Here is a 12596-nt window from a genome sequence, read left to right as displayed (position 1 = left end):
TATCTCCAAATTATATATCGTAGTAAAATATTACCTGCATTTGGAAAGATTTGGTGCCGCAGTCAAACAGGTACAGAAATGGGATGAAGAGAAGAAACTCAATCGGTAACAATATTTTGATACATGCCCCAAAACCTCAATAACAATATCAACATGGAAACATTGCTCTGACTTCCAAGCACTCGGTGATGTAATCTGCCGAAATGAAAACGTAAACGTTTATGCCTTTTGGAGAGGGGTGTTACGTTATTATAACTCAAAATTTACCGACAACTTTTGAGAGCTGAGACATAACTCATCCACATTTTACTTTAGGTGGGTATGATTATTGCGCTTGAGAGAAAACGTATGCCGTTGCATTACAATTTGAACTGCATTAAGCTTCTAAGCTTTCACATAATTTTAAAACAAAATACGTTAAAGATCATTTTAGCGTGCATTATATATTCGAAATAAGGAAATTAACCTTACGCTTATGGTAGTTTGAAAATTACGAGAAAATACCGTCTGAGCTGCTGTATGACCTATGACGATGTATACCACTTTGAACTGCATTATGCTTACAAGATGTTTTATATAATTTTAAACCAAAATATATTAAAGATCGTTCTAGCGTGTATTATTTATTCGAGGAAAGGAAATGAACCTTACTCTTATGTTAGTAAATTAGAAAGCTTATCGAGGCGAAATGGAAAGAGAGCGAATAACAAAAAATTAAGATTTTCCGAAATCACAAGAGGATTGTTCACACAAACAGGAAATTTATGAATATCCATGCATATAGAATATCTCAGATAGTGATATATTTTGAATTAGTGATATTCTATTTTATTATGTTTCTCAGCTTATCAGGCGCCACTATCAGGGTCAATGTTCCTTCTAACCTTCTTCGGGAACATGCAAGGACCTGACTCGGAACAGAGAGCTTACTAAAGCTATGTTCAAAACTGTGGGAAGTAAACAGGATACACAAGAAGGGTATACAAAACCCTTTATTTTTCTCTATTTACAATGACTTCCGTAGTTCTGAATACACCGACCCGCTACTTGGGGTCAAAACGTAAAAGTATAAAAATAAAACTAAACTCTAATTTAACTTTAGAATAAAAAACGTGGAAGATTGGCCTTATATTAACAGGAAGCGTATGTAGTACAGAGAACTGTGAACACTACAATACGTTTAAAATTTATCAAGACGATTAAAACCTCTGGCCTGGAAGGCAACAAGCAACTGCGTAACTTCTAAGGTAAACGGCCTGCTTCGACTCACTACTTCCTCTCTTTCGCTTGGCAAAAAGCCACAACTTAAATACTTGGCGTTCGCCAGACAAACTTTGCATAAAAACCTTAACGCTTATAATTCTGGCCGGAAGTAGAAAATAAGAAGTGATAGTAAAGATTTAAAATAAAATAAACGTTAGTAAAACTTAAGATCCTTACATACTTCCCGCCAGAGTTAATTAGTTTGAAACTGAAGTCTAAAACGACCTTGTTGAAAACGTTTAGCTCTAGAATCTAACGCGAGGCCAATCTTTTACAAATTTTTTTTCTCTAGAAACTGGAAATTTAAAAGAAAGAAATTTGTTTTTACAATAGCAGCTCCCAGGATACACAATTTTTTTCATCTGTACTGCATCTAAACAGGAGCTCTTATTCAAATCTGGTTCCTTCCAGAGATCTGAAAGGAAAACTAGTTTAATGAAATGTTACACAATGAAATGGCAAGTAACATGTATAATTATATTTCACTTAACATTCTTATTTCATTCATGACTATTTTAATTATCTCTCCCCGTGCTCTCTGACATGTGTTGTAAAAGAACACCAAACACGAATGTGTTTCTGTCTACGTGTTCCACACTTCCTCCTACAATCAAAACACTAACGTGTTAAAATTCAACATGCCAAGACCTCGTAACACACCCTAATTCCAACTCTAAACCCTGAGGTACTATTCTGAAAGTGTCTAACTCTGAAGTGTAGCGTCAGAGAGCCTAACTACATCATTCAACCTTTAACACATATTCACCATGATTTAGTCTGTTTACAGTCACACGAATAAAAAAAAATATTTTAACATTACTTTCACTTTTACCATATCACGGTATTTCTTTCTTAACATTTAAAATAACAGTTCACATTGTATATAAGAACATATCAACATGCCGTTAATTTTATACATTTGAAAACATACATTAGTAGTACATTGTTAACTTCTATTCTTTTCAAAGCAAGTGCCAATTCTTTCTACATTGAAATACTACATTTCAAAAAGTCTTTCAGACTAAAACTTCTTTCTTGCTAGAATGTTTTAAATAAAATTTATACAATAACTTTTTACAATATTTAAGTCTTTACACAACGCTATTATACATCAACTTTAGTTTTACGCGCGAGTAATTGAAAAACATAATACCAAAATCGGTAACAACTCATTTCTCGCCCTTTTGGCGATAAAGGTAGACCTCGCATGAGGTAAAACTTCTTGAAATCTGCCACTTGCAGTAAGAATGAAAGATTAACTTAATGTTTGCAAAGTAACATAAAATTTTACTTATCTTTGTGATATTCGGACATCCTTTTCTGGGCCCAGTCCTTAAAGGTAATGCAGATAGTTGTTTCATTTATCCTCCTTCTTGTACGGGCTCGCCCTTCAGTGCCTTCCTCTGGAAGCTTCCTTTTTTCACCAGTTCGGTCACCCTTGTATACCTTCTTTTTATCCTCTGCTTGTATTCTTGGCCGTTTGATGGCAGCTGGTCTTGGCGGAACCGGGAAACTTCTTTCGTGTGCCTGCTTGGACCTCGTTGCTGGCCGTTCAAATTTTCCTTGTAACTTTTCCTCCGTCGCTGATGGCCCTTCCGCAGTTCGGCGACATTTGCTGCGGAGAGTCCTGTCGGATGAGTAGATCCTCCGTTTTAGAGCCGGGTTATAGATGCCGTCATTTCTCCTGGTTCTCTTCACATACGTCGTCCTTCTCCCTTCTTCATTCTGGGGGTGTTCGTGAACTCTCTTTTCTGGACGGTGGAACGGCTTCTTTTTCTTGCTACCTTCAATTTTTCCGCGGGAAAATTTACTTTTCACTTGCTCCTGCCTCTTAATGGCTTGCCCTTCTACTTGTCGTTTTTCCACCTCTGGAGCTTGTGCCTGCGGTGTCTGCCGTGCCGGATCCTGCAAAAGATCTGAAAATATTTGCATTTTATTACGATCAAAGTAGGGTTTGATTTGATCAATGTTTGCGGAGCAGGTTTCACCATTTCTGGCTTTTAACACTACAACAGCGTGAGTTATTTTTTCTATAACATATGGTCCTTCAAATCGTGGAAAAAATTTGGCAGTCTTATCTTCTGGTGCTGAAGAAAGTTAATGCTTAATTTTTAAATCTTCATCCCCTACTTTATAAGTTACTCCCTGTCGTTTCAAATCATAATAGAGCTTCTGTTTTCTTTGTGCTACTTCCGTATTCTTCTTTGCTTCCTTAATTAGTTTTTCTATATCACCCATTTTAAATTCTGGGGCTCTTTGTTGCACATAAAATAATTTATCTAACGGCGTTATAATCTTTCTGCCTAGAAATAACTCAGCAGGTTGTATCATGTTGTATCATGTTGCCCGCTGTATCATGTTTTGCGGTCCTAAGGGCGAAAGCAAATTCATTGACATAGTTATCCCAGCTTTTATGAAAATTTTTAACATAACTACGGATAATTTTCACTATATTTCTATTGACCCGTTCCGCTATATTTGATTGCGGCCGATACGGGACCATTTTTAAATGACGTATGCCCAGTTTTTGGCACATGTCTTCAAATATATTACTTACAAATTGAGGACCATTATCCGATATAACTTTTAGGGGCGCCACGTATTTTAAAATATATTTATTTAAAATAGAATCAGTAACTAATTTCGCGGAGGCTCGTTTTAAGGGAACAATTTCGGTCCATTTACTAAAATGATCAACCATAGCAAGGAGATAGCGACTTTTATTTAACCCTTAGCCTGTCGAGTGATTATCTGCGAATCTCTTTAAAACTGTCGCTAGTTTTGGACCGAACTTCCCGTAAAATGTCGCGAAAATAACCCTAAACCTCTGAAAATTGTCAAGCAGTTCTTTTGTTATTTCCCATCCCTCCCAGAAATTTACTTCAATGATTCCGCTAAGTGAGATTGATTGCTATATATTGTTCAGTACCTGTGAACTCTCAAGAGAATTGCAAAAGGCTAGACTCTCCGTGATGATCGTCTTAATGTCGCAGGCTACAGCTGCGAAACTTGAAAGTTTCCTTCCCTTAAACAATCTTATCTCTACATATCTTCTCTACATATAATAAAAGAAAGAGTCTGTCTGTGTGTGCGCGCCTTTCGTTCGCGCTGCGCGTAAGCTAATAGACCCATGGCTACGAAATTTGGTACATAGGTACAACTACACAAGAGCCAGTGCACTTCGAAGCGATTTTTTCGAAATTTGAATTCGAATTTTTTTTATTTCATGTTTTGTAACGAAATCGTGTCATTTTGAAATATAATGGGCTATAGGAAAGTGAGATTTTACTCTACACACTCCATTTTCACATCGTCATGAAACGTAGGCACTTAGCTATTTTACGAACTTAAAATAAATTTCGTGTTTCAATAAATCGATTAAATACGAATTTATTTAACAAAGGGAGCTTAACACTTTTTCAATGGGATTTTTTCTAAAAAAGTTTATTTTTAAAAATGTACAGTTTATTTTTCTTTGATTTTTGGACACATTAAACTTTCATCCTTGCGAATGCTTTTACAAAAAGAATTTTGGAAAAATGATAATATTTTGTATTTTTAAAAGATTTTTTAAATGAAGCTTCCGAGTATATTTCTCACATCTCATATCTTTAAAAATGTGATTTGGGCAACAATTTTCCTGTCTTATTGTTGTTGATAGATTTTTGATGAAATCGCATCATTTTGAATAGTTTCATTCTTTTAGAAATATGGGTTTGGCAACAATTTTTCATCGTATTTCTTATGTCACTGTTTTTAAGAGATTGCCGTATTTCTTTGTCATTTTTATATAAATATAATATATTTTTATTGATTTTTTTTTTTTTATAAAGTTGTTCTGTGGAGTAAAATTCTGCGCGGAATTTTATGTTTTTTGAGTTGCTTTCATGTCATTTTTTTGCTTATTTCACTGTTTATAAGATATTGAAAAGTTTTACATGATTTTTAATCTTCTACGGAAAGTTGGTTAATTTTTTAATTAGAATAATTAATATTTGTATTAAGGGATATAGCTTATTTCATTGTAATTTTTTCCCTTGAAAACATAACATAAAATATCATTAATTATACTTTGCTTTTCAGAATTTTTTGTTTTTTTGCATTTCTTTAGTTTAGTTATTGCTCATTTCACTGTTTTTAAGATATTGAAAGGTTTTGACTGATTTTTTTAGGAAACAAAGTTATTAACCTCCTTTATACCATTTGAGTTCTTAAGATTTTGCAAAGGGAATTTGGTTAATTTATTTATTAGGATAATTAATATTTGTATTAAGGGACATTGCTTATTTCATTGTAATTTTGTTATACGTAATAACTTTTTTTATAAAGTTGTTCTGCAGAGTAAAATCCTACGCAGTTTTTAAATTTAACGTTTGGAGTTTCCTTCAACCATTTTTCCGGTACATTTAAAAGCCAAACGAAGGCTCGCAGCGAAGCTGATAGTTTCCAAATAAATTGGTTTAAAATTTACCCGGTTAAATATTAAATTATTACGCATTTTTAACCTAAGTAACCTAAATCTGTATGTGACTGATTATCACCGGAATTTCAATGCAAACTGATTAAACTGCTATCACTAAAATTATATTCTGACAAATATTTGGTGCAATTTTCATTCCTTCTGAGATATTGCTGAAACATTTCGTATTATTTCCGATTTTCTGTATTTTTGTCATTAATTAAAAATCTTTAAAACCTTCTGCATTTTCCTATATTCTTCAACTGCAGGCAACTAATAATTATTTTAAATAATTTCTTTTTCCTTAATTATTACGCAGTTTTAAGAGAGTAATAAACGAAATATTTGGGTGTTTTTAAGGGTGGTAATATTAATATTAAATTTGCATTTTACTTTTTCATATACATTCAAGATATTCAGAAAGGGAATTATAACATGAAACCGTTTTCAGTGTATCATAAATTTATGGATTCAAATTAAAAATTCTTGCTTTCCAGTCCAAGAAACACTAGTAAATTTTATCTGAAATAGGAAGGATAGGACATATTAATAACAAACAAAGCAATTAATTTGGAAGTCAAAGAACAAAAATCAGCGTTATATTTTCAAATTTTTACAGGACTAGTTTCGATGGTTTTACCGAACGATCATCTTCAGCTGCAAAAGCGCAAATGAACGAGATAAGATATAATGAAAATTAGATTGTGAAAATTTGAAAATATAACGCTGATTTTTGTTGTTTGACTTCCAATTTAATGTTTGTTCGGCTTGTTATTGTATCTTAATTAAACAAAGCAATGTTGTTACTTATTAGCTTACAATATAATTTATTCAATGTGGTATTTTTGTAAAGAAAGAGTGTTGCTGTACATTTGGTAAAGTATAAATAAGCATTTCATTTCATAATTATAGAAGTTATTAATTATTTAATAATTAATCATAAGAATATGAATAATTAAATATTTTTTCGGAGATATATTTTCCGGCGATATTTTTTTTTCTAGGGATCCCAGCATACATTTTTGAAGCATTATGCTCTAAATAAATGTCTTGTTTAAACATAGCATTTATTGTTGACAAATCTCCAACCAAAGGAAATACCTTACTAGGGAGGATATTCAAACAAAAATTTTTATTAGAATAAATATTTTCGTTATTTAATACTACTAATAATATACAAACATTAGTTTAAGTTCACTATAGTTGAGTGAATAAGATTGCTGGATGTTGGTATTTTGTTGTTGGCAACCGACCAGTTTAGCTGCTTGTGGTATTTATGATTTTCTCGATGCGTAACGTGAATTCAAGCCAATTTTATTTAGAAAATTGCCCACGAAGGTGTTCTCTTAAAGCAGATAACCCATGACTTCTTAAAAACTGTAAAATATAATCTGTGGATATTTTCCGTTATACGATAACACGAAGAAAATGATTTCCTATACGAAACATATGATCAGCGCTGTTATTGCCCGCCGTTTAATTAAATGCATCCATCTTATTCCTTACAATTAATTTTCCTTTTTCAAAGAAAGTTTGATTTCAGTAAAATGTACTATTTACAATGTGTCATTTTATTTTGCTCGTTTTTTATGCAAATATTCAAATTCAGATAGATATTGCGTAAGTTCAGAAAGCCAACAAGTCTCCAAGCGGTAAGATAGCTGAGCACCGGTAAATTCTAGCGGCTGCATGGGAGGCTTAGGGGTTTTTCATAAGTACAATTGATTGTGAATTAACAGTTTGTTTCCCACAAAAAAAAAAAAAAAAAAAAAAATCTACTCTGAAGACTTCCTTTCCCTTAGACAAATAGGTCCTGTGTGCTTTATCATAATCCAAAATCTTAAGCGTATAAATCTTTTATCATAGCCGATGATGACGATAAAATATTTTCTATCTGATGTGTTAAGTTAGCATAATTGTATATTTCTAACGAAAATTGTTTGGCTCATGTTACCCTATAATGAAAAAAAGATTCAAATCGGTTTTTAGCTTAAACAGTATTTTCATTATTAATTATATCACGAATTTTATCAATAGTATTCTTAGTATTAATTGCAGGCATGTATTCAAGACTATAATATACACAAAGCTGTGTCTAATGATTACGGCTAATTTTTATATAAAATTTTATAGTATAAAAATTTAGGTTCATAGATCAGCCATATTTGAAAGAGTACTTGTGTATTATAAGAAAAGAGAGAGAGAAATTTAAAAATAAAAAAATTTACCACGAAGTAATATAAAAATGCAATAGAATACAAAAGAGTACAATACTATTTCATGTTTTGTGGATATACTTGAAGACAGAAACATGTTTCAGCTGTATTCGTTCATCGGAGAAAAACTTTTCATATGAAGCTATTTTTTTCAAATCTTTCACTATACAAGTAATACAAAAGCAGTATAGGAATTTCTTTTCTTAATACCCAACCGAAGAGCTGAGGGGACGTACAATGATTAACATACAATGGGTGCCTTGAATTATTTTGCTTTACATGCAGTTTCCTTATATATGTAAAACAAAATAAACTTTCACCCATTCCAAGATTTCAAGAACTCACAGAGAGAGAGAGAGAGAAATATCTATAACAAATTTTATTGCTGTCTGACTTCGGGAACATCTTCCAACTCAAGCTTTCAAGCTTCAAGCTATTCAAATACGAACGCTTCTCAGAAAAGCCATTTGGACCGCATCTGCTTTGTTAAAGAAAACCTATTGGGGGTAAAATCATCCACTTCATCGGGTTTTTCAAACAAAGCAGTCAGTGGTCCTGTTACTACCTGCTGACCTAGAGAAATTTCTCAGAAACTTTTGTTCGAAAAAAACGAATTTCATATTTTTAAGAATTTCCATTCTGACTGCAAGATTTTGTTATTTTTCATATATAGATGAAAAGAAACTAATGTTTTTTTTTAATAAAGAAGAAAAAATTAATAAGCTTATTTAAATTTTTTACACAGCACCGAGTAAGGAGACGAAATTTAATTTTCTTTATAAATATTTTTCTCAGACAATACTTTAGTGTTTTTCAAATTACGAGAATAGCGCGTTAGTGCATGCATTTTCAAATCAGATTTATTTAATTAATATATATGGATATGCCGAACAAGCACACTTTCGCACACATACACTGTATATTAGTACATACATAAAAATGAAATAAAATTTGAAAACAAGCAATTTAAAAACTACTGCATTGAAAAATTATTGAAAATTTGTTTTTACCTCATTTTTTTTTTCGTTATATACATTTACTTCAGTTTTTTTATATGCATTTACTTAATTTATTTTCTTATATGCATTTACTTAATATTATTTTGTTATATGCATCTGTTAGTGTTTTTGAAAAATTTTTAGGTTTTTTGAGTATGGCAAAGGAAACGAGATCTATCAGCCGAAGGCAATGAATGTCTCCATGGACGACTTTCTAAGTAAAACGTACTCATGTTCATGTTACACATAGGGGAAATCACAAAATTCAACCAGTTCGTTTGTTTGGGTTCGAATACGAGTCGAAATAGCAATAATCAGATATCTTAGCCAGGAGGCCATTGATTGGGTTTGACAGATTTGAAAACCTAATAAATATTATTTAATAAATATAATATTATTAAACGAATCGGATTTATATAAACCAAATAAAATTCTTATATCGAACACAACTAAACTCGATATAACTTACACTGATAAACTAATGTGTAATAACACTGATAAATTAAAATACTAAACGGAATATACATTAATTCTACATAGATAATTTTTTGTAATTTATTTAGCTGGGAAAGTCTGGCCGCAAAATCCTGATTATATATACCCTTATTTTAAGGTTATCACATATCTGATGGTTTGACTTTTACCTCAAAACACAAAGAATCCACAAAATTCAGTAAAATTAATAACTTTATTTCCATGTTGAAAATTCTCTGAATCTTTTCAAATATAAAAGCGCACGCGCCAAGCAGTTTGCTTTAAATAAATATATGCAGCAACGAGAAGATGCGCTTTTGACAGCAACTCGTTTCGAAAATCGAAAATTTTTCTAAATGTAAGATATTTGTCGCTTAAATTAATTTTTCATTAAACAAAAAAACAAAATAGAATCGCATATTATTAAAAGAATTTTATTGATAATTCAGATTCTGAAAACAAGAACATTGTTGTTATAAAAAACAAAGAAAAAATAAACAACATATTTCATTCAACGGGGGCCAACTTTGGCGCATGAACTTTTTAACATAAAAATATTTGAAGCATGTTATGGATAAAGGTTTATTTGATTATGGCAAAGTACTCGATGGTTATTTGCCTAAGGTGAAGAATGCCTTCGTTCGAGGACTGCCTAACGGAAATTAGCTTGCATACATGTTACACATATGGAAAACTAAGAATATCATCCTGGCAACCAGCTCGTTTCCCGGGATTCGAACCCCGGACAGAACCACCAGTTGTTCCGTTAGACTCCGCTCAGTCCCTGGTGGGCTGTCCGATAACGGAAAAGTTCAAAATTTCATATTAGAGGAAAAGTAGTAGCATAGTATAATTCGAAGTTATTGCCATTTCAGTAATGTGAAGAGATTTCAAGAATGTTTAATTATTTTATTTAGCTTATGACAAACTAAATAAAATAATTAAACATTCTTGGAATCGCTTCTCTTAACATACTGGTAGTTTGACCTGCATTCAAACCCCCGTGAACAAGCTGATTGCATGGGCGTTTTTATGGTTTTAACATTTTGCAGTGCGAGATTGTTTCCCTTAGAAAATTTGTCACGAAAGCATACCTCCCCTTAGACAGATCGCCTTCACGTGCTTAATAATCTAACAAGCCAAACCAAATACAACCCGAGCGAGGACTCGTAGTCAAGGCACGTCATCATGAAAAGCTAAATAAATTGTCTCATATTCACATTAAACATGCGCAACAAACATTCGCTAAAACTGGTATGCAGGCAATCCATTCATCAGGATTTGAACCCGCTTCAAACTATTAGTATTCAACGATTTTATCGCTACTTCGTTGGCGGCCTTTTGTAGTATCTATAAGAAAAGTAATCGCAAAGACACAATCATTGCGTACCGACGGATGAACTAAGTTCGGAATTTAAAGAATAACTTTCATTCGTGCTATTGCTGTTAGCATTGACATTTGGACAGATGTTAATTTATTTTAAATTCTTTTAATGTAATTAATTTATATCTTTAAATAATTGATCTTCTGACTGTAATTTTTTGTGCGCAGTATATCTAACCCTTCCGTACACTAACTGTTTTAATTAATTTACACTCCATTAATTTTAAGAGATTTTATATCGATAGATTTCTTTCCAAAAATGTTTCAAGGATTACATATTTTTTTCTTTAGATTTCAAAACATTTTGTATTTAAAATCTTAATAATAAAATTTTTAAAACAAATATTTCTAGAAATTCCTTCGGCGTATTCATTTATTCCATTTAGTTGAAGTTTCGAGTAGAATATCTTCCTTTCAACATTCATATAATTTTTATATGTCAGTTCGCCATTTCTACGGAGCATAGAGCCACACATACGAGTTCAAAACTCAGGCATGCTGAAAGCACAGTTTTAACATTTAAGAATGTAAAAAGAAGAATATGACATTATAATAACGCGCATTTGAAATACGAAGGAAGGCAAACAAGAAAGCTGGTTGCAACATTTTATATTGTTTCCTGACGAATCAGAAATTGTAATCATTTTTCAATACAAAAATAAAATATTTGATTCTATAACATATAGGCATAAAGGCGTCCTCCGTTACAATTCTTATTTTTTCTTGTTTCTACTAAAATTCGGCAATGTACAATAACAACGTCGGATCCTGTTTGACTTTCATTTGTATAAAGTACCACAAGGCAAACAGTTGTAAAACGATTTATCTTCTTTCGCAAACTTTTAGTCGGCACACAGATAATACATACCTGCTGTCTGACAAAGATACTTCACTCTAAGGACTTTTTCCTAAAGTGATCTTTTGAAAGAGACTTCACACCCTATTAAGAGCTTTGTGTCAATTGACAGCCGCCTGCAGAAAGGTAGGGGAAGGAAGACCAGATTGCGTCGTCTAAACACATCTTATGCAATCTTCGCGAAATTCGGGCTTCGTGTATACACGTCTTAAGCATTTTTCGTGCGATTTGAAATTCGTGTAAAGACGTCTTAAGCATTTTTAAAGAAATTCCAAAAACGTTTAAACACGTCTTAAGCAGTTAAAGGGTTAACTGACTTTTTGGGAAAGGGCCCAATAAATCGATGCCAATTATTTCATTTGGAAATTCGGATTTAATACTATTTAGAAACCCGGCTGGGCGGAAATTAATATAATTAACTGCTTGACATGTTGGGCAGGACTGGACATACGCCCTTGTTAACTTTTGCAGTTCAGGAAAGTAGACTGCCTCGCGTACGCGTTGTATAGTTTTTCGAATACCAGCATGAGAAGCTAAAGGGCTGTCATGGAGCTCCCGCAGGATATTCAATCTAAGACTAGCTGGGATAACAGGTCGAAATTCGTTGTTGGAATTCGTAGTTTTTGTATAGAATAATAGACCATGTATTAGTTCGTAATGGGCCGCCCTATTTCTTATCGCCACAATATCTTGGTGGCTAAAATTTTCAGGATCCTTCAAATACTCATAAATGCTTCCAAACTCAGGATCCTTACCCAGTTCGGTTATTACAGTTTCTCGGGAATTTATTGTACATGCTGTGAGCATTGCCACCTTTACGGTATTACCTTGTTCATCTATTTTAATTCTTGATAGGGCATCTGCTACGATATTTTCCTTTCCGGGGGTATGCTTGATTACCAGATTATATTCTTGCAGCTTGAGTGCCCATCTTATTAACCTTGGG

Source organism: Stegodyphus dumicola, chromosome 12 (assembly GCF_044657685.1).
Source record: "Stegodyphus dumicola isolate Sdum_Otavi_A_Nest chromosome 12, ASM4465768v1".
NCBI classification, from domain to species: domain Eukaryota; kingdom Metazoa; phylum Arthropoda; class Arachnida; order Araneae; family Eresidae; genus Stegodyphus; species Stegodyphus dumicola.
This window is presented reverse-complemented; position numbering follows the sequence as displayed.